Raw genomic sequence first — 22,441 nt, 5'->3', positions numbered from 1 at the left:
GTCCACTCAGTACAATGGATTTCTTTTAAAATAATGTTTCTCAGTAGTACCATGGGCAACAAGGTATTTAGTAGACTCAGAGTAGAAAGGAGCAAAAAGGGAGCTCTCGCTGCCTATGGCCATATTCTACCTACATTTACCTTCGCTCATCCTTTGCGAGCACAGACCTCCGATTTCTGTAAAAAACAATTGACCACAGGCCATTCACTGCTGGGATCCCTGACATCACTCAGTTGGCTCTGCTCTGGTCCAGCATGATAGATGCAGACTATCCATGCATAATACTCTGAAAAGGGAACTGGAAAATATTTTTTGGTGCCTTTGGTGGTATATCACCTTTTAAGTGCCATCCCAGATCTTTCTTACCTGTCTCTGGAATCCTTAGCCATGTGTTCTGCACCAACTGTGCCAAAGGATGGGCTCCTGTGACCTCGCATGGGCACGGTGCAACAATGTCTCACCCCAGGCCTACACAATGTGCCTCTCTCCTCCTGCCCTGGGGCAACCCTGTTAACTTTGGGTATGAGATGCCATAAGACCCAGAAGTCTAGTTAATGTCGGCAGGATGAGTATTTGATAAATGAGGAGATAAAACCCAGTGTATAAATTCATTTATCTGCTGTATAAACTGCCCTGGATGTAGTTCATTTGATCTTTTGAAGACGGTCCTGAGAGAGCCGGCAATCTCTTGTTTAATACTACGTGATGGTCAGCATGGTAATGATGGCAGCGGCAGCCTGTGCGAAGCAGCCGCTGCCATGACGCCGGCTGCAGTGGGGTACGGGAGTAGCTCGCGGGTCCTCAGGTACAGACTCTGAGGTGGGCAGCCCCCGAACCTGCTGCCCTAAGAACCCACCCTTGGGAGCCCCGGGAATAGGGGCCCCGCTTCAGGGGCTCAGGGCAAGAAGTGGGAGTGGCACCCACTTCAAGGACCTGCCCAGTGACACGAACACTGCGCCCAACCCGCCGATGGCGCCAAGTTCCTGCGCCTCAGGAAGAGGCTCTGTATGGGGCCGCCCGACACCGTATCCCCAGTACCTGCCCCACATTAAGGTGACCGCTAAGCCAGGCAATCCTGATGGTCAGGCCCCGCGCCTGCCATCTGCTCCTGCAGGCGCCCCCTAACCCCAGGCATGGCCGTGAGCCGGCGAGGCGGTACTGAGGCAGGGGGCGTGTCCTGTTCATTGGAGAGGTTCAGCCCAGTAAGTGAACCAGACACACTGTTCAAGGGAGCAGGAGTTAGCAAGCAGGACGAGGGGGAGCCCCGTGCCGCCCCTGAGCACTAGGGCCCCAGGGAGAACTCGTGACAACATCACCCCTGCCCCAGTCGTAGGCCCGGGACCAGTGAGGACATGAAGCCCCCACCCCAGGCTGCAAGGAGGCGCCACGAGGGCTGCATGCTCCATGGAGCTGTTGGGACCTGGAGACAGGTGAGAGGCCTGCCCCTTCCAATTTGGAGCAAGAGCTTCTAGGGTGCAGCTGCAGCTGCTGCAGGGTGGCTGCAGACCCAGGCATCTCTGCGTTCTTGGGGGCCCAGGAGGATCCCCTTGCCCCCGGCAGGCTGGGAAGTTCCTGCTGCTGCTGCCTGGCTTCTCCCCGCTGTTGGTGTCCACTTCGATCTTGGAGCTAAGTTGGGGCCGAGTCCAGGCTCTGTTGCAGTCTGGCCAGGTATGCACACGATTGCGGCAGTGCTGACACACCAGTCCCCTGCCACCTCGACCTCCTCTAGACTTTGGGCTCTGACAAACATGAAAAGGTGGCTTAGGGGTGGCTGAGGACAGCTCAGCACTGGCCTGCAGGTGCCCCTTGGCATGAAGGCATGAACAGTGACTGGAGGCAGACAGGCTCCCGGGAAGAAGGGGGCGGGTCCCCGGTGAAGCCTCACCTTCAAGCCAGAGAGGGCCTGAAACCTGAGGGCTGGGCGGCCAGTGACCTTGACCTGAGGGGAACTTGTGGTGCTTTTCCCTGGGTGGGCCCATAGCCACTTGTGGACCAATCAGCACGCACTTCCTCCCCTCTGAGTCCCAAAAAATCTGGGATTCAGCCAGACTTCAAGGGAGGATGGAGAGACAACTGGAAGAACAGCTGCAGAGAGGAGCTATCCTCTCTGCGAAGAGCTTAACCCTCCTCTGGACACCCTGGCTACAGAGAGGAGCTACCCACTGTGCGTCTCCTCTGAGCTGTTCTTTTGCTCAATAAAGCTCCTCTTCATTTTGCTCACCCTCCACTTGTCTGAATACCTCATTCATCCTGTATGCAGGACAAGAACTCAGGACTCGCCATTCAGGGCTAAAAGATCTGTGACACAAACATGGCTGAAACACATTCTTTGCTCTCCATTTTGCAGGCAAAAAGAAGAAGAGAAGGGCTGCAGCCCTTTGGGGATCCCAGACCTGGGAGCTCCTTGAGCCAGGTCTGTGACTCCCTCTTTGGGGCCCTGCAGTTCCTGGAAGGCTCTAAGCTTCTGGGCACTACTGTGTTCCCCAGTGCCAGCCGTGGAAGCTGCTTGTAGTGCGCCTGGTCCAGCTGTGGTCTTGCAGGGAGCCGGTGCCGCTGCTGGCACCTGGAGCTACCTGTCCTGCAGCAGCAGTTGGCCTGCCTGGCTATGCACAGAGACTGGACCCCATGCTTGCTCACACACCCCTTGCCACTCCGCACCTGGCTTGCCCTTGGCATCCTGAGATACAGGCTGGTAGTGTGAGCCGAATGCAGCCTGCCAGGCTGAGTAGGCAGAACAAAGCAAAACTCAGTCAAAGGTGCCACTGGCCACAGAGGTTTCTGGCTGGCGAAGCAACACCCCAAGGATCTCGTAATTATAATGCACCTTTGCACCAGCACTCCCCTCACTCCCTGCCTCATTCTTCTTTCTCCCAATTCTTGTTTCACTGGAAATACACTTCTTAGTAAAGTTGTAGTATATAAGCTTCATATATACACTCTGTTGCCCAGGCTGGAATGCAGTGGTGCAATCTCAGCTCACTTCAACCTCCATCTCCCAGGTTCAAGTGATTCTCTCTGCCTCAGCCTCCCAAGTAGCTGGGACTAGAGGTGCCTGCCACCACACCAAGCTAATTTTTATTAGTAGAGACAGGGTTTCACCACGTTGGCCAGCCTGGTCTCAAACTCCTGACCTCAGGTGATCTGCCCACCTTGGCCTCCTAAAGTGCTGGGATCACAGGCGTGAGCCACTGTGCCGAGCCTTTCATCACAAATTCTAGTGGTCTTGCTGATGGTTAATTAGGATGCAGTAAAGGTAGAAGGTGAAACATGGGGCTTTATGGCAACTGTGTGCTTGAAATTTTGGAGCAATGATAATTACATGAATTGAGGAGTAGGCAAGCCTCTGTTGACAGCATTGCAAGCTTTGCAAAAAGAAAATTTTAATCTCAGAGAAGCCAACTCCCAACTTAAGACACACTGTGAAATCCGGAGGGGCTTTCTAGCAGATTTAAAGAAATTCCTATCTCTTTGGTGCTCCAAGGCCTGCTGTGCTGAAAATCATGTATAGAATTTGACAAGTAGAAGCCACATCTTTGGAACTGAAACTGTCCCATCCCCCTACTCCAAATAAGATAGTAAAACGGTAATAGTAGAAGAGCTGCAGAGGAGATTGGACATGCACTCTTGACAGGTCTTATGTATTAAATTTGTGGCCCAGACAGGGAAAGGTATGGCCCTGAGACCTGGGGTTGGCATAATTGGGTGGGCAAAGCAGAGAAGCCTGAAATCTTTCCGATTCCCCTGAATCTTTCAAGCCAGCAGAGGCAGAATACTTTCCCCTTTTGCCAGAGGAAAACAGCCTTGCTTAAAGACTATGCAACAACTTCTCCAAGAGCCTGTGCCTTGAAAGATGATTTTATTCTCTTCAAGATCTGCCTCATGATCACTCATTGCCTTCAGGCTAATAGTTCCTCATCGCTGTCAGGCCAATAACTCAAGCACAGCCAGAGCAGTAAACACAATTCCTATTCCAGAAGGAGATAATTTACATACCTAAAAAACTGCAGAAGCCAGATAATATTTTCTGCTAAGAACTAGGAAATATTGTATTAGAGTGGATTTTAAGTCCATAAAGAGGGCAGAATGTAAATGAGGAGAGAGTCAACTCATTGAAATGGGGCACTCATAGATTCAGTGTTCCAACAAGACACCAGAAGCCAGTCCTAATAATCCACTGGATGTCACTTTGAAGTTTGGTCATCATGATGGCCTGCAGTCAATGAGGTGGAGATTTCAGAACTTCTGCTGCATTAAGGAAGGAGTCAGAAGAAGGCATAGGGACATGGAAATTCTAGATGGATTGACTATGGAATACCTAAGAACATTCAACCTGACTATTTTCTCAGAACACAGGAATTCTTTTTACAAGGTAATAGGGAAAAAACTGCTTAGGTAACAGTGGCATCTTTGAGAGCCTTAGAGTAGTTGTCCTTGGTAGATGAAAGATGGTGGTAGGTGATGTAGCCATTAAATTGTGCTCTGAATGAACACAATTTGGATGACATTTCAGAATGTCAGAGCAGGAAAGCAGTAATTATCTGGCCTAGGCAAGAATGGCATAATTACTGTGTAAAAAGCTAGGGTAGAGTAGCAATAGGGCACCTTGACGTACAAGAACCCTTGGTGTTAATAGATACTGGTGTTACTAGAGAGGTAAAATAGATGGAAAGTCAGCTAGGATAGTGCTCAATTTGTACAACAAAAAATGGCTAGCTCATGAGCAGAAAGATGATGTCAGCTGTCACAATGGAAATATTAAGTCCCTCACCCCAATTCCAGATCCAAGTGGTCTAGACTTAAGTGGAGTCCCAGTCCTCTTGAGGAAGGACTCACTGCCACCACAAGCACACACAGTAAACATTCCCCACTCCTTCTCCAGAGAGACCAGGGTTTCTATGACAAAGCAACCGTGGTGAAGGAACGATACCTCGATTTTTTGAGAAATGTTAGATGAGAAATTTGAGCTGATATTGATACAAAAGAATCTAGAATTCCTCAGGTTAGTGAAGGCTATGGCGGATAGGTAGTAAGTGGAGTTTTGGACCAAGTCCATCTCACAGTGTATCCACTTGTTTCATGCAAACCCTATGATTATTTTGCTGGTCCCTGAATATGTAATTGGGATAGATATATTCAGCATCTGGAAGAACCCTACACCATGGGTAACCTGGTCCATGAAGAAAGGGCTACTATGGTAGAAAAGTACAAGCAGAGGACCCATCCCTGAAATTTCATCATCTCCAGGTAGGTAAAACTATCTTCTTCAATTTATGAATTGAAATTAATCTCAGGGAGATTAAATTAACTTGGCTAAGGCTTTACAGTTGGTAATTGACAGAACCAAGAATTAAACATAATTCCATCTGGATCTAGAGTCTGAATCATCTGGCTTTTAACTACTACCTATTTTGTTTGTGCTTTTATGTTCTATAACTGTAATAAATGTAAAAAAACAGTCTAGTTTAGTCTCAAGCTTCTTGGCAATATTTGGCTGCACGTCTTAATTGATCCTATGTATATATTTTTCTTCATATGAGAATCCATTTAAAATTGTATCTATAGGCTTTGGCGTAAAACCCCTGAGCCAATTATTTTCAATAATGCCAGAGGTACCCATCACATTAAGAAGAATTACAGTTGGGAATGATGATTCTTTATGATGAGCCTTACTCTCAGGAGATAATTCCCATCACCTTAATTAATGGGGCCCAAGGAATCATCATGTAAAAGAAAATTATTAATTTTATAGGTGACTGCTACTAGCATCAGAATGTAATAATTTGGTCTACTAAGAGAGAGCCTCATAATTGGTTATTTGGAAAGGATAAAGTTATATGGTTATTGCAGACTGTATACTAAGATGAATTTCAGAGTTAAATGCAAATTTTAAAAAATGTTACATGGAAAAGTAAAAACTTTAAAAAAGGAAGTTAATACCAAATTCACTGGGGAGGGGGAGGGGGAGCTAAAAAATTACAAAGGAAAATGAAGAAACAAGAAAAGACAATTATTGGTAGATCCAGCTACATAAAAAATTTAAGTTGTTTTGTGGTCAAAACTATCACAATAAAATCACAAAGCAAGCTGGAAATTCTGAAGAAAATACGACAGTCTTAATGTCCTTAATATAGACAGAATTTTCACAAATCAATGCATTTGTCTTTTAATCATCAAAAATGTCTGCAGCAACTACTGTTAGCCAGGTTGGATGACGGGGTTACAGAAGTAAATGAAGCAGTCACACTTAGGGAACTTGTAGTCTCATGGTGGAGATAGACAATAAATAAGTAAAAACACATAATATGGTATATGGTGATACATAGTATAAAGAAAAATGAATTTGAAAGTGTGGTACAGGCTTGCAGGAGGAAAGAGACTGCAGTTTGTAATTAATAGAAGGTTTCTCTGGGACGGTGGCATGTGAGCAAAGACCTGCAGGAAGTGAGAAAAGCCACTGGATTGTCTGTGTCTTGGGCAGAGCGAATGTCAGGGAGGCAGGAGCATGCCTGGTTTGTTCCAAGGAAAGCAAGGAGGCCAGCCATTGAGGCCGGAGGGAAACAGAGTGAGAGAGGAAGTAGTAGGAGACAGAGTCAGAGGGGTAGCAGGGTAGGAACTAGATCATGTACAGTCTTCCCAACCATTATGAGAACTCTGGCTTTCACTATGCAGAAACAGGGAAGCCACGAGAAGACTTTATACAGTGAAATAATATAATCTGAATTACGTTTCATCAAGAGCATGGTTGTTGTTTAAAAAGAAGATTTAAGTTAGAAGGCTATTGCCAAGACTGTAGTAGACACAGGGATGTTTTGTTTTGCAAAGGTGGGCAGTGGGGAGATGGTGAGGATCAGTAGCTTGCATTTAAGCACGTTAATTTTGAGATGCCCAATAGACATCCAAGTGGAGTTGTAAACAGGCAGTTGGACATCCAAGTCTGTGGTTCTGGGCAGAGGTCTGGGCTGGAGTTCTAACTATGTGAGTTGTAGACAGAAAGATGGTATTTATAGCCAAGAGACAGAATGAGATCAAGTAAGACAGTGAGTGTTGACAGAAAGGGGAAGACATGTAAGAAAGAAACCTGGAGTCACTCCAATGTTAAAGATTTGGGCCATGAGGAAGAATCAGCAAAGGAGACTGAGAAGTAGGGGCCAGAAAGGTAGGAGGAAAAACCAGGTTCAGGCTTGAGAATTGGAGCAAAGAGAGAGTCAACTGTGTCAAGTGCAGATCATAGGAAAATCAGGTGAGGACTAAAAACTGATTGCATCTGATGATCTTGTTTAGCCAGTTAGTTGTTCCTTAATCTCTCAGCTGAGAGATCTCACACAAACTTATTTTTTGCACCACTCCCCACCCCGCCCCCAGCGTACATATCCACTTCTTTGCTTCTTCTGACAGAAATCATGCAAGCATTCACCACCTGTTTCCTGGATCAAAGCAACAAGATACTCAAATGCCAGTTGTCTAATGCAGAAACCTCACAAAGGGAGAGGAATTAGAAGGAAAGCAAAGGCTGTGAATTTTGATAACTATATATTTTTAAAAATATTTTTGTGTTTGTTGACTAAAAATAATCGTTCAAATGCACCAGCTATCAAAGAAATACAGATTAAAAATAAACTGGCCACCATTTTTTTTGCAAATCAAATTGGCATTTTAAAAAGCATATCCCGTATGGGCAAGAGTTAGCAGACATTCCCAAATACCACTGGTGGAAGTGTTAATTGGTAAAACTTTTCTAGAGGGCAATTTGGCAATATATAAGAATAATTTTTTATAAGTTCCTTCTTCACATTTTTTGGTCCAGTAATTCTGCTTTTAGCAATTTATCATATGGAAATAATCAGAATGTACACCAAAATTTATATGAAAAGAGGTTCACTTTAGTGTTGTGTCTTATAGAATTTAGGATATAGAATTCTATAGGATTCTATATTCTTACAGAATATTGAAACCTTGGTGGGGTTTGTTATAGAATCTATAGGACTAAAGTGACAATTCAAATAATATAATATTCAACACTGAAACTTGAGTTAATAAATTATGAGTCACAAAAGAAATACTCTTCAGCCAAAAGTATGTAAATGATATGAGAACATGTCAACAAAGTATTGTGAAAGTAAAAAAAAAAAAAAAAGAACCAAGCTATAAAATGGTACTTATGATTCTGGTTTTGTAAAGAAAGGGTAGAAAAACCAGAAATATATCACCTAAACAATCTTAATAATTATTTTCATGCATGTTTGGGCATACTGCAGTTTTTATTCATTCAGAAACATTTATTAAGAGCCCACCCTGTGGCAGGCACTGTTCTGGGTGCTTGGGATACACAGTGGAAACTGACAGCATTGCTGACCTTGCAGTGCTTACATTTTATCAAGACGGATACAGACCATAGATAATAATAGGAAGGGGTTATATATCTTTTAGGATGCTGTAAGTGTTAGAGGAAAAACACAGAATTGAAAAAGAAGGGTTGGGCATGGTATGGGTGCAATTTAAAATAGGATGGTCAGGGTAGATCTCATTGAGAAGGTAGCATTTGACAAAGACTTTATGGAGTTAAAGGAATTGACCATGTGAACATTGAGGAAAAAGTATTCAAAGCAAAAAAAAAAAAAAAAAAAAACAAAACAAAACCCTGCAAATGCGAAGGCCCTAACTTAGGAGCATGCCTGGTGTGTCTGAGGATCAGCACACAAGCCCGTGCAGCAGGAGCCAAATGAACATGGTAGCAGGAAATGAGTCTAGAGAGTACCTAGGAGCCAGCCAATGAAGAAGCTCCTGCCAGGCTCTGGCTCTGTTGAGAAGAGACAGGTAAGAAGCTATTGCAGTAATCTAGATGAGAGATGATGGTGTTGAGAAAAAGAGGAAACAGTGAATATAATAAAAATTGCTGTGATTCTGGATATATTTTGAAAATAGAACCAATATAATTACTTGATGGTTTGGATTCAGGAGATAAAGAAAGAGAGGCCTTCAAACTTCTTGGTTTGAATGATGGGGAGGATAAAGTTGTTATCAATTGAGACAGAAAAACTATGAGTACAGTAGGTTTTGGGTAGAAATTGGGAGATCAGAAGTTGAATTTTGCACATGATAAATTTCTGCATGGGGGGGAACATCCAGGAGGCAGTTGGCTAGGAAAATACCAAGTTTGGAGGATACATCCACACTGCAGAGGGACACTTGGGAACCATTAGCCTATGGATGGTATTTGTAGTTATGAGAATGGGTGAGCTCACCAAGGGAGCCTGCACAGATAAGAGGACCAAACACTGCGTCTTGGGGCACTCCAACGTCAGGTGCTTATGGAGACAAGTAACAATGAAGGGATAGCTGGTTGAGAAAGTTCCAGCAAGGGAGGAGAAAAATCAAAAGATCATGGGACTAAAAGAGTGTTTCAAATGATGCCGCTAAGTTAAATAAGTTGAGAAGTGACAGTTATCACTGGAATTAGCAATGTGGAGGTCAGGGCACTGGTGACCTCGAAAAGAGTGGTTTTGGAGAAATGGCTCCAGTGAGAAATGGAAGCGGGGAGTTGGACACTGAGTATAGACAACTCTTTTGAGGAATTTTGCTGAAAGGGGCTTAGAGAGTTGGCCATGGCTGACTGGGAAAGCGACATCTAGAGAAGATTATGTTTCATTTTTGGTTCTGTTTTTCATTTTTAGATGCAATAAATAGCAGCATGTTGGTATGTTGTGGAAATCTAAGCCAAACCACTGTGATCATTAATATCCTCAAGTTAGTAAGATGGCAGCAGATGGTATGGTTGGAAGGTCACACAAGGACTGCCTGGACGACAAACCTCTAGTTTGTTGGTCTGGTCTATTCTGCTGCTTAAAATTCGTAACCCTTTCATCTCTGCATTTCCTCAGGAGGTCATAATTAAAATGCAACCATTTAGGGTCAGTATAATCTCACAGAGCAATGATTATCAAGGTAAAAGCTTCCCCACCATCCCTCTGCCCCACCCGATACATATACACACCTAGAAGCCCTTCACCCCCACAGGAAAGCCTGTGGCTTAGAATCTCAGAATTGCAGATTCCACAAAATCACAAAATGCCCTGAATCTGTGCTAGGAAAGCCTATTTTGCCAAAACAAAAAAAAATAGGAAGAAAAATAAGCCATTTGACTCGACTCCTCAAAGAGCTTAGTAGCCCAGGAAATCAAAGTTCCTCTTATTTGCTGTCCCTTCTCTAGGATTACAAAGAGAAAAACCCAGAAATCAACTTTGGACCTCTTTGTATTACAAGGCCCTGTATACCTCAGACCAAAGTCAAACCTTAAATTTGAGGATCCTGACCCCCCTGCAGGCCACGCCTGTGCTCCCACACATGTAACATTCCGACAAGGATGATATCTGCTCTCTTTCTCCCTCCCATTCTCCTTCCTTCCTTCTTCTTGTAAAAACCAGTTCTCAGAAAGGAATCCCAGAAGCAATGGTGGTTTCAAACTGGCAGGAGATTTTGTATGAGTTCCCATTTTACACATAAAGAAATTCAATCTCAGAGGGGTGAAGTGGCTGCAAAAGCCAACCGCCAATTAAAACTCCGAAAAGGTTTGATCAACTCATTTATCAGGTGTACTGATTGATATGTTCTCTGTCAAAGTCAAGTCCTAACAGAAGCCATTGCCCTGAGGCAAAGAAGCGGATGGTGAAAAATGGGAAGAGAGCGACAGCAGGCAGGGGAGGATGTTGTTTGAGCAGCAGGATAGCTTTCCGGATGTTTGATGTGACGTGAACGGCTCCTTGATTCACCTGTCTCTGATTTATGAGTAGTGGTCTCAACCGGGGGTGATTTTGACCCGCAAGGGCACATTTGGCAATGTCTGGAGGGCATTTGTGGTTGTCACAACTCTGGGGTGAAGATGGTCCTGATATCTTGTAGGTAGAGACCAGGGATGCTGCTAAACATTCTACAGTATATGGGATAGGTGCTTCACTGCCACCACCCCCCTCTCCCCCTACCCAACAACACACATATGACCCCAATTAGCAATAGTTTTAAAAACTCTGGTTTACTTTGAAGGGAAAGGAAGGGAGTAGAAAAGAATATTACCAAAAATTGGCTCTGGAGAAGTGTTCCACATAGACCTGCTAATCAGAAAAAGGGGCCAAGTGGATGTCGCTGAATGTCGGGAACATCATTCCTAATGAGCAAAACACAACAGACCCAGAAGTCAGCTTCTACTGCTTCCTGATTGAAGGCTATACTCACCAACCACCTGAGACCAATTCCATTCTTCTGCTTCAGTTATGACATGATAGCATAAAATATAATTTTGTCTCAAGGCAAGTATAAAAAATTAGTCAGAAGAGTAGAGGGGCTATAGAAAATATCAAAGCAAGTCACAAAGCAATACAATGATGAAAGCTTGTAGAGACTTAGGCAAGCCGTTTAACCTGGCAGTTGCCTTCTCAGCTACTGGCTTTTTTTTTTCCTTTCTGTATGTCCTATGAATTCTGGATACGTTTATTTATTTATTTAATCTCTTATTTATTGTAACAATAATTTAGCTTTAAAAATAATCACAATCCCATCTTCCTATCACATTCTCAGACTTTGTCCATGTAGAATCAGATCGACCACCTGTCTTCTTAGGTGGTCTGCTGTTGGGATTTATGTTTTTATGGATGCTCACCAAACTTCATGCTGGGAAATACACGTTTGTGCTTGCTTATTTCTTGGCATCCACAATCACCACAGGAAAGGTAGATTTTTCAGTGGGCAAATGAGCACCTAGAATGGCATGCCTGAAGTCGGGACTTTCTGAGTAGGCAGACCTGATGGTCAGCATTGTTATTCTTGCAATTTTAGGGAAAATCTTTTTATAGCCATTTATTAAATTGCACATGAAAGAAAGAGGAACTATTAACTATATTTCAGAAATAAGGCTGACTTAAGACACCGGAGATGTTGTCATAAAAACAACAATAATAGCTAAAATTTCTCGGTTATGATAACCCTGTCATGTACTTTTCCAAAGGCTTCCCATGCATTAATTTATGTAATTCTCATACTAACATAAAGTGGGTTCTATTATTATGTCCATTTTATAAACAAGAAAACAGAGAAATTTACGTTACTTGGTCACGATCACAGAGCTAATAAATAGCGGAGCAAAATCCAGGGAGTGGAATCTCATCTGATAGTCAGTGCCCCATCCTTAAACTATGTGGCTTTCCATATCTGTTAAAACAGATTATTTTATTTGGGGTATTTTCAGAAGTGGTCAGGGGCAAAGCATGATCATAACCTCATTCATATGTCCCCATCTAAATCTCAGGCACTGGTATCAAAACAATAATGATTGCTTGGTGGTTTTTCAATTTCGAGATGATAGAAGGATATTAAATAACCCCAGAGAAGTAATATGTATCTCTGCTTGTGTAAACTTGGGAAGATTTAGAGGATGATGTTATGAGCCTCAACCTAATAGGAATTCCAAGAATGTCGGATAAAATAGAGGGGAGAAAATCAAATGTAAAATGTTTTGAAAATTCCGAGAGCAGAAGAAAATCAGGCTCCTGATTAAACATGTTCACTGAATTTCCAGCACAAGAACCTAGAAAAGATTCTCATTAGAACACTAGAAATAAAGAGAAGATACTAAAAACATCTAGAGGGGAAAACTTTGTTACTCTAAAGGAGCAGGAGTCAGAATGGCATTGGACTTCTCAATAGCAAGATTTGCAGACAGAAATAAACACAAAAACCAAAACACCAAACTTTGAAAATATTGAGTAAAAATTGTTTTTAAGTTAAATTCTTGACCAAATAATAATACAAGGGCTCCATAAAAAGTAACTTCTCAAGCTCCTTTTCTGCAGAAGCTGGTAGAGAATATCCTTTGCTGAAATGATATCGTAAACCAACAAAGAGGAAGACAAAAGAAGGATGATGATGGAAAGTCAATATATGACAGTCATGCGATAGGGATGGAGAACACTCCGTTCATGTTGCTAGGGAAGGCTAGAGGACTACTGAATAGAGGGGAGCAACAGAGGAACACATATTGATAGGCATCTGTCAGATCTACTGGAGTGTAGAAACATTTAGCCATGAATATATAAAAGCTAAGCTAATGAAAGAAACCAAGACAATTAACTCCGGGAAAAACAAAAGATTATATGAGAAAACATACATAAGCATAGAGCATCTACTATACCATCTGACTCAGCATTCATCATAACGCTGGAAACACTGATTCTTAATTTAACCAGATAATGATCTAGGCCTATATTCTTTATGCTAAATTCTGAGATCTGAAAAGCAACAGATTTTTATAAGTTTGCAGCAGCATCATTTCATGGCAAAACCTGACCTGAACTGACACGACAGTTTATTTGTAGTCTTTATTTATTCCACTTTGTATCAATATTCTTATGTTTTGTTGCAGCAATATAATGTGTTTCATTACAGAGTGTTGCCTCAGATCCCACTGGGGAGAATTAAGTAATACATGGTATGTGATATTAACTTTTGACAGTTCTTCAGGTTCTGAATTCTGAAACATATCTGGCCCCAAGGGTTGGGATAGAGGAACTGAGGACCTATCTAAATATATTGAGAGGATGGGGGTGGGGTAGGTGCATCAGGAAGGAAGGAGCTGCTATTCAGGAAAGCTAAATTCTCAAGCAGAGAGTGACGAGAATAGCAATGTAATCATCTTAGATAGGAATATGTAGGTAAATAATAGAAGAGACAACAGATAGAGTTGAAAGTGATTGCCTTTGGGGAGCAGTCTCACGATAGAAAGAGGGGTGGCAGGAGGCTATTTTTCATTATAAGCCTTTTTATTATTAATCGATGTTTTAAACTATGTCTTATTTTGATGGAATATACAAATAATTAGACAAAAAAATCAATCACCCTTCCCTGAGGAATACACAGCCTAGAAAGCCAATAAAATCAGTATTCATTTCTACTTGCCTAGTTAAAGATATATAGCCCAGTATAAAATGTCATACTCATTTCAAATATCCAGGAAAAAAGATACCTAGATATCATCTAAATACTGTTTAAGAGGGGCTCAGGTGATGCATGTTAATTAACTACATTATAAATCTCATCATACAGAAGCACCTAACATCTGAAAAAGTCCAGGAAAAAAACCATACAAATTCTTCCTGGGGGCACTGAGGAAGAAATCCAAGCCACTTTGTACCTTCACTTTCATCTCCCACAGTTCAATTTTATGGCATACACACAAGGCTTCCAAGAGCATCCTGAGCTGTTTTACAGCAAGATTGCTAATGAAGTTCTTGACATCAGGTATACGTTGCCTGAGTTTATTTATTTATTTATGCATGAGTTTTCTTTTAGTGCCTATTTCTGAAGTTTGAAGCATGTAGGAAATTATAAACTTCAAACTTCACTTATATGCATGTTAGTATGTATAAGTTGCATGGTTGTTCACTATTTTGTTTTCATTGAATACCAAGGTACGGAGCTACAACATTGGTAATTTACGTAAATACAACTGGGGTAAGGAGCTGAAATTCTCATGAGATGCAACTTAAAATTGGCAAGTTATCCTCCATGCCTTAATTGAAAACACCTGCTGTTGGAATGTGCCTACTTTCTCTGGTGAAGAGTGGAAAGCTAGTGTGTGTGCTGAAGTCATGAGTGTAGGCGTCAGTGTCAGATGGATGTAGGCTCAAATTCTTGGCCTGCCAATTGTTAGATGTTTGTTCTTGCCATGTTACTTTTCCTCATTGAGCCTCAGCTTTCTCTTTATAAAATGGGATGATAACAACATCCCCTACTAACTCAGATCTCAATCGTATACTATTGACATTTTGGGCTAGATAATTCTTTGATGTAGGGGACTGTCTTGTGCATGGAAGGATGCTTCACAGCATCTTTGCTCCTATTCACTAGATGCTAGTACCCCAGCCCCTGCTGCCATTGTGACAACCAAAATGTCTCCAGACATTATCGAATATCCCTGGGGAAGGTTGCAAAATTAGCTTCAAGGCTAACCCCTCAAATAAATTGAAAACCTTCATCATTCAGACTGTATAAGGATTTTATAAAATAATTTATTCAAATTGCTTAGCACATGCAGTCACTTGGAAAGCACAAAAAGCATATTAGATTTAATATTATCTTGACTATGTGTAGCGATCATAGACAGAGAAATACAGTAGGGAAAAAATATATCAAAAAGAACAAGCAGACCCCAGAGAGTTCCTCACATTACAGAAGGCCAACACTTGAAAGGACATTAGAGATTATGTGTAATAATGTCATTATACAGATGAGGAAACCAAAGCCAAACGGTCAAGCGTTAGCCCAAGTTCATTAAGGAATGAGGGGATTGAACTAGGACAAAAAACACAGAACTCAGACCTGGCTGTCTATACCATGTTGAATACTGTGCAGCATACCTGTGTTCTTATGATGGGAGACGAGTTAATTTGTTATGGAAGAATGAGATGAGAAAAACAAATAATTGAGTATAATAGAAATGCTCTCTCCTTCTTTCTGTACAGAACCACATGTGGGGGAAAGAGAGTGGCAAAATTTTACAGAGAAGTTAGACTGTTTTTTAAACCAAGAATAGGCCAACTTACCATTTGATTTTAGCCATTTTTTGGAATGAAGGTAACTCTCTAGCATCCTTCATTGAACAGCATGTATCCCATTGGTTCGGAAATGATCACATCTACAGCCTCAGGAAGTGAGATGTCTTCAATTTTTCCTGGCAAAACAATGATCTTGTCTGAAAGGTGATTGTTTTTCACTAGCATCTGAAAAAGATAAAATAGGGTGCCAGAACGGTTGTTATTCAGGATCTTATGAAAAATGAGTTTTATCGATTAAGGGCTGAGAATGTGACAAGAAGAAGAAAGAAGTAACATTTGTTTCTAGAAACACTTCTAAAGAAAAATAACTTATTTGTCTTACTACACAAAAATTGTGTGTTTAATATAGACAATTTTGGAAAAGATACAGATAAAAAACAAATAAAACACCTACAATCCTACTGCATAGAAATAATAACGATTAATATTTTGATGCATTCTCTTCTAGACTCTTTACACAAACATACACATATATGTGTATGTATACCAGTATGTGTGGTCTGTGTATGTGTGTATAAATATAAATATATATTTGGGGGGATTTTTTAAATTCATGGCTTCAATTTATTTCCCATTGTTCTACTTGCAATAGAGATGCCAAACAACTCTGTACAAAATCTTCCACAGATTAAAGATCTTTTTTCTTTTGCCTGGTTTTGCAGGCAAGACTGGAGTGCAGTGGTGTGATCATGGCTCATTGCAGCCTCGACCTCCTGAGCTCGAGTGATCCTGCCACCTCAGCCTTCCAAAGTGCTAGGATTACAGGTGTGAGCCACTGCACGCAGGCCAATGAGCTTGATCCTTATTAAATTTTTCCTTGGTCTTTTGATGTCAAAAATAAGTACCACGATTACTGATCTTTCTTTAGGAGTACATTTTTACAGTCATGTATTAATATTCTTTGATGTCCTTGATATTTTATTTAATAAATTTAAACTCTTTTAAAAGAGGCACCCTGAAGAGAAATACATTTTTTATGTTTCTAATGTATTTCTTCTGAATGCCAAATATGACACGGTGATTGAATTATTATGTCTTTCTACTGCCTGAAAACATATTTTCTAATAAACATCTTATATTTGCCAGCATAAACATATAAACAACTCAGAGAGTTGTTCCTCTCTGAGACTTGTAGATCTTTGCTCATTGTATTTACAGCCTGTCAGAGTCCTTCCATTTTGTATTTTTGTAACTTAATCCCTTTGCTCATCCTAAGTGCAATGTACTATGCACTTGTTATAATTCAGTGGCACCTTCTTAATTTCTGATCACTTCTTCAAATGGCTAGGATACCTTTCACATTAATCCTAATTCTAGGGTGCTGCTCACCAACAAATCCTCTGTGAGCATACAAAATGTCTTTCTTACTTTGTTTTTTAAAATCAAGCAATCTCTGATCTACGGAGGAATAATAAAGAAAACTATTTGAACATGTCATCCATTGTCAGTGTTCATCCATGGCCAACGACTCTTGGAATGCTATTCTATCATCATTCCACACACAGAAGTCAAGTCCCTGGGAGTTCTGCAGAGACAAAGACAAAGGTTCGAGCTTTTGGTGTCCTGCTTTTCTCTCTACACTCTTTCCAGGAGAATCAATTCTCCTGCACAGCTCTGACTGTGGCTCCATTGTGAATGACTATCCAAACTACATCTTTCGTTTCGTCCTCTCAGCTGAGTTTCAACAATAACTTGGACATTTTCACTAGTGAGTTTTGCACCTCCTAAATAACAAGTAAACAGCAAAGCTCAGCCGCTTCTTGAACATGAATCATTCCCTGAGTTTGCCCTTAAAAACTTGTAAAATATTGCATTTCCATGATTCTGTTTTAGTCATTAATACCACAATCCCCAATGTCCTAGAGGTGTACTTAGTTCCCACAGGTAATTAGTTATTATATTTTCTTATTTCTACCTTTCAGATACATTTTGTTTCTACCTTCTTCTGCCAGCATCAACTTGTCCAGTTCCTACTAGCTTCAAATATGGACTTAAAAAATGACATTTATATAATGAAAACAACGATGGCAGTGACTACTTCATAGGTTTGAGGATCAAATCAAATAAAATATATTAAGAGCTATGTAAGCATTAAAATTATTATTATATTATTCTTATTAAATAATACTTTTGGCCAGGTGTGGTGGCTTACACCTGTAATCCCAGCACTTTGGGAAGCTGAGGTGGGCAGATCACTTGAGGTCAGGAGTTTGAGACCAGTCTGGCTAACATGCTGAAACTCAATTCTACCAAATATACAAAAAAATTAGACAAACGTGGTGGAGCATGCCTGTAATCAGCTACTCAGGAGGCTGAGGTGGGAGAATCCCTTGAACTCGGGGGAAGGAGGTTGTAGTGAGCTGAGATCTTGCCGCTGCACTCCAGCCTAGGTGACAGAGTGAGACTCTGTCAAAAAAAACAAAAAAACAAAAACTTTTTACTTAAAAAGAGAAATGCAAATAAACAAAAGCATAAAAATTACTAGTATTCCAGATAGAGGAAAGGTATGTACTAATATTCCAGATACACGAAAGGTATGTTTTCAATCAGACATTGGAGTATATCTCAAAACTCAATGTAATAATACTTCATAATTTTTTCCCAGCAATATGTTTTAGATCAGTTTTCTGAACACTTTTACATTATGGCGCACATTTTTAAAACCAAATAATTTTATGGTACACTTGAGTGAAAGAAGAACCTGCTTGCATTTTGAGACATTTGAGTGGGGGACTCTGGCCACACTAGACCCTGACTACCTGCCATGAGAGCAAACGACAACAAAATTTCAATACCTAGCAAATTTGTTGGGAAGCTCTGTTCTAGACATCTTTCCGTGAGTGGTTCTATAACATAAATTTATTGGCTATATAGTATTTAATAGATGTATATTGATTTATTTGATATCTCCTATTATTGGATACTCAGGTTATTTCAAATTTCTATTAAAATAGTGCATTGACAAACACTAGTGCAATTAAATCTGAAAATACACTTTCTGCTATTTCCTACAAAGTTAAAGGGTATGAAGCTGGTAGGGGTTTTTGATGTACACCGCTGCACTGCTTACCAGAAAGGTGGCCCCTTTTCTAAATTTCAGGCCCTCTCTAAATTCTGCTTATGGGGTCTGAGGCTGTCCAGATAACCTCAGCATAAGAAACTGCCTCTTGCCATAGACTTGTCAACTTGGAACAGGATGCTGGAAGGGGAGTTGTTTTCTAAGTGTTGCTGGAGGGCACAATATAATAAGATATTCAGGTGAATATCTGTGATGTAGGCCTTGTATGCAGAATTTAGAGAGGATATCCCTAGACTCTTGAATCTTCAGGGAGAGCAGAGATGTAATAAGGTTTCAGAGAGGGGATTTCATGAGCTGTCAGAAGTGCAATTTTGGGTCCACAGGAAATAATTTTAGGTCTCATTATTCTCACTGGCAAAGAAGGACGTATCACATGCCTGGAAGGGAGCAAATAGGCCTGCCTTCAGGTCATTGCATCTTGTGACTTAATGTATTTTTGATCAGTTTCACACAAGATCAGGAATCTGAAGATAAAAATTCTAGTTCTACCTTTATCACCAAAGAGCTATGTGACCTTGGGGAAGTCACTGAAAGCCTCTAAATTTTAGTTTCCCTTCTTCTAAAATTAGGGTTTAAAACTGGAGTTGTTTTGAGGCATGCTGTAGTTTGAATATTTTATGATTAGAAGAAAGCAAAATTTCTTGAGATATGTTCCAGGAGTCCATGAATACAAGGGCTTCATGATCAAATAACTTAGAACTTCTTTGTAATATATATCCCTCTTACAAATTCAGAGTACATTAGCGTATTAACAGCTTTGAGGAATTCTACAGAAAAGAAAACTCTTGGCTTGGTTAAATTAAAGACACCCAAACTTATTTGAATACTTTGCAGGTTTTTTTCCCCACTGGATATATACGCATCTCCTTAGATCAGTCTTTAGGAAACAATGAAAATAATTATTTGATTATCCCACGTTTGATTACAATTCCTTAACAAAGATATTTGAAAACAGGACATAAACTCAACCAGCAATCGCTCTAATACAGAAGGGCAGCTAAGTCTAGATGCGTGACTGTTCTTTGAGTCAGTCTTGCTGCCTCCCCTCATCTTCACTTTACAACATTCTCAGTATAGATTATCTTTGGGTAGCCTGTCATTTCATACGCCATTCTTCTAAAACTGTAACTCAAGAGAGATATCCTTTCCAGGAATAAATGGACTTCACTATACCCCTCCAAGTGCTAGAAAAGTCCCCTAACACAGGGCAAGGTTCTACCATCCACCATGTTAATTGCTGCACACATTTACCCTGTGTGACCTGGTGTTTTTCTAAGAGCTCAGGATGGAGGGATATTCCAAATAAAGGCTCTTCTCAGACACCATCGAGGTCCAAGCAAACCCACATCATATTCTTGTTTTAATCCTGTTTCCTTGTTATTAAATTGGGTTTCTAAAGTCTATGTCAATAGTACTGTCACTTGCATCTGCTGCTTAAAACACACACATGCACATACACATACGCATACACATACACGTACACATACACACTTAAGGTGGTAGCAGCAGAATTCATCCTTTTAGGTACAAGGGTAAGTTCCAAGAGAGATCAGGGCAGTAATTCCACCTGGTATGCTGCTGTTCTTGTCTAATTTAGGAGGGTTTTCAAGAAGTTACATGTACTATAGATGTGTTGTTTATTTATTCCTGTTCAGTTTAGAAGCTGAATTAGTCTTAGAGGCTGTACTATACAATATAGCACCTAATTATAGTCTGTCTCAAAGCATGAAAAAAGCAAGCATTTTGGAGGTGAAGGCCTCAGCTGCTAGTTTGGATCCTCCATTTACTAGCTGTGGCCTGTGGCCAAGTTGCATAATTTCCTGGGAGTCCATTTCTTTACCTATAAAATGGGAATCATAATAGTACCTATTCTTCAGTGTTATTTCAAAGATCAAATCAAATAAGAAAGTGCAAAGGAACATATAAGTCAAGGACTATATAAGTCATAGAATACAGATGAAATAAAACAAGAATTTAAAGAAAAGATGATAAAGCAATAGAACTCAGATTAAAAGGAAGATTTGACTCAAGGAAACAAATCAAGAAGCAACATGACATAATAACAGAATAATAGCCATCAACCAGGTAGAGAATATATTACGTTGAAATATATGTAACTATTTTAGAAAATCACTTGGCATTATTCAGTCAAGTTAAAGATGTACTTATAATTTGGAAATATCACCCCTCAGAAGCATACATTCTAGAAAAAATTTGAACATGTGTACTAGATAATATATACTAAAATATGGGAGGTGGAGCCAAGATGGCCGAATAGGAACAGCTCCGGTCTACAGCTCCCAGCGTGAGCGACACAGAAGATGGGTGATTTCTGCATTTCCGTTTGAGGTACCGGGTTCATCTCACTAGGGAGTGCCAAACAGTGGGTGCAAGACAGTCAGTTCAGCGCACTGTGTGCGAGCCAAAGCAGGGCGAGGCATTGCCTCACTTGGGAAGCACAAGGGGTCACGGAGTTTCATTTCCTAGTCAAAGAAAGGGGTAACAGATGGCACCTGGAAAATCGGGTCAGTCCCACCTTAATACTGTGCATTTCCAATGGGCTTGGAAAACGGCACATCAGGAGACTGTGTCCTGCACCTGGCTCAGAGGGTCCTATGCCCACGGAGTCTCACTGATTGCTAGCACAGCAGTCTGAGATCAAACTGCAAGGAAGCAGCCAGGCTGGGGGAGGGGTGCCCGCCATTGCCCAGGCTTGCTTAGGTAAACAAAGCAGCCAGGAAGCTCGAACTGGGTGGAGGCCACCACAGCTCAAGGAGGCCTGCCTGCCTCTGTAGGCTCCACCTCTGGGGGCAGGGCACAGACAAACAAAAAGTCAGCAGGAACCTCTGCAGACTTAAATGTCCCTGTCTGACTGACAGCTTTGAAGAGAGTAGTGGTTCTCCCAGCACACAGCTGGAGATCTGAGAACGGACAGACTGCCTCCTAAAGTGGGTCCCTGACCCCCGAGCAGCCTAACTGGGAGGCACCCCCCAGTAGGGAGAGACTGACAACTCACTCGGCCGGGTACTCCTCTGAGACAAAACTTCCAGAGGAACTATCAGACAGCTGAATTTGTGGTCTCACGAAAATCCGCTGTTCTGCAGACACTGCTGCTGACACCCAGCCAAACAGGGTCTGGAGTGGACCTCTAGCAAACTCCAACAGACCTGCAGCTGAGGGTCCTGTCTCGTAGAAGGAAAACTAACAAACAGAAAGGACATCCACACCAAAAACCCATCTGTACATCACCATCATCAAAGACCAAAAGTAGATAAAACCACAAAGATGGGGAAAAAACAGAGCAGAAAAACTGGAAACTCTAAAAAGCAGAGCACCTCTCGTCCTCCAAAGGAATGCAGTTCCTCACCAGCAACGGAACAAAGCTGGACAGAGAACGACTTTGACGAGTTGAGAGAAGAAGGCTTCAGACGATCAAACTACTCTGAGCTACGGGAGGACATTCAAAACAATAGCAAAGAAGTTAAAAACTTTGAAAAAAAATTAGACCAATGGATAACTAGAATAAACAATGGAGAGAAGGGCTTAAAGGAGCTGATGGAGCTGAAAGCCAAGTATCGAGAACTACGCGAAGATTGCAGAAGCCTCAGTAGCTGATGCGATCAACTGGAAAAAAGGGTATCAGTGATGGAAGATGAAATGAATGAAATGAAGTGAGAAGGGAAGTTTAGAGAAAAAAGAATAAAAAGAAATGAACAAAGCCTCCAAGAAACTTGGGACTATGTGAGAAGACCAAACCTACGAC

At 41.3% G+C, this 22,441-nt stretch overlaps 1 pseudogene; it reads right to left on the bottom strand.

The window, feature by feature from the left end:
• Positions 1 to 22,441, bottom strand: part of LOC129490787 (histone-arginine methyltransferase CARM1-like) — a 139,390-nt pseudogene that overhangs the window by 15,847 nt on the left and 101,102 nt on the right.

This window comes from Symphalangus syndactylus, chromosome 9 (genome assembly GCF_028878055.3).
Source record: "Symphalangus syndactylus isolate Jambi chromosome 9, NHGRI_mSymSyn1-v2.1_pri, whole genome shotgun sequence".
Taxonomy (NCBI): domain Eukaryota; kingdom Metazoa; phylum Chordata; class Mammalia; order Primates; family Hylobatidae; genus Symphalangus; species Symphalangus syndactylus.
Note: the sequence above shows the minus strand (reverse complement) of the source record. Positions and strands in the feature narration are given on the sequence as shown.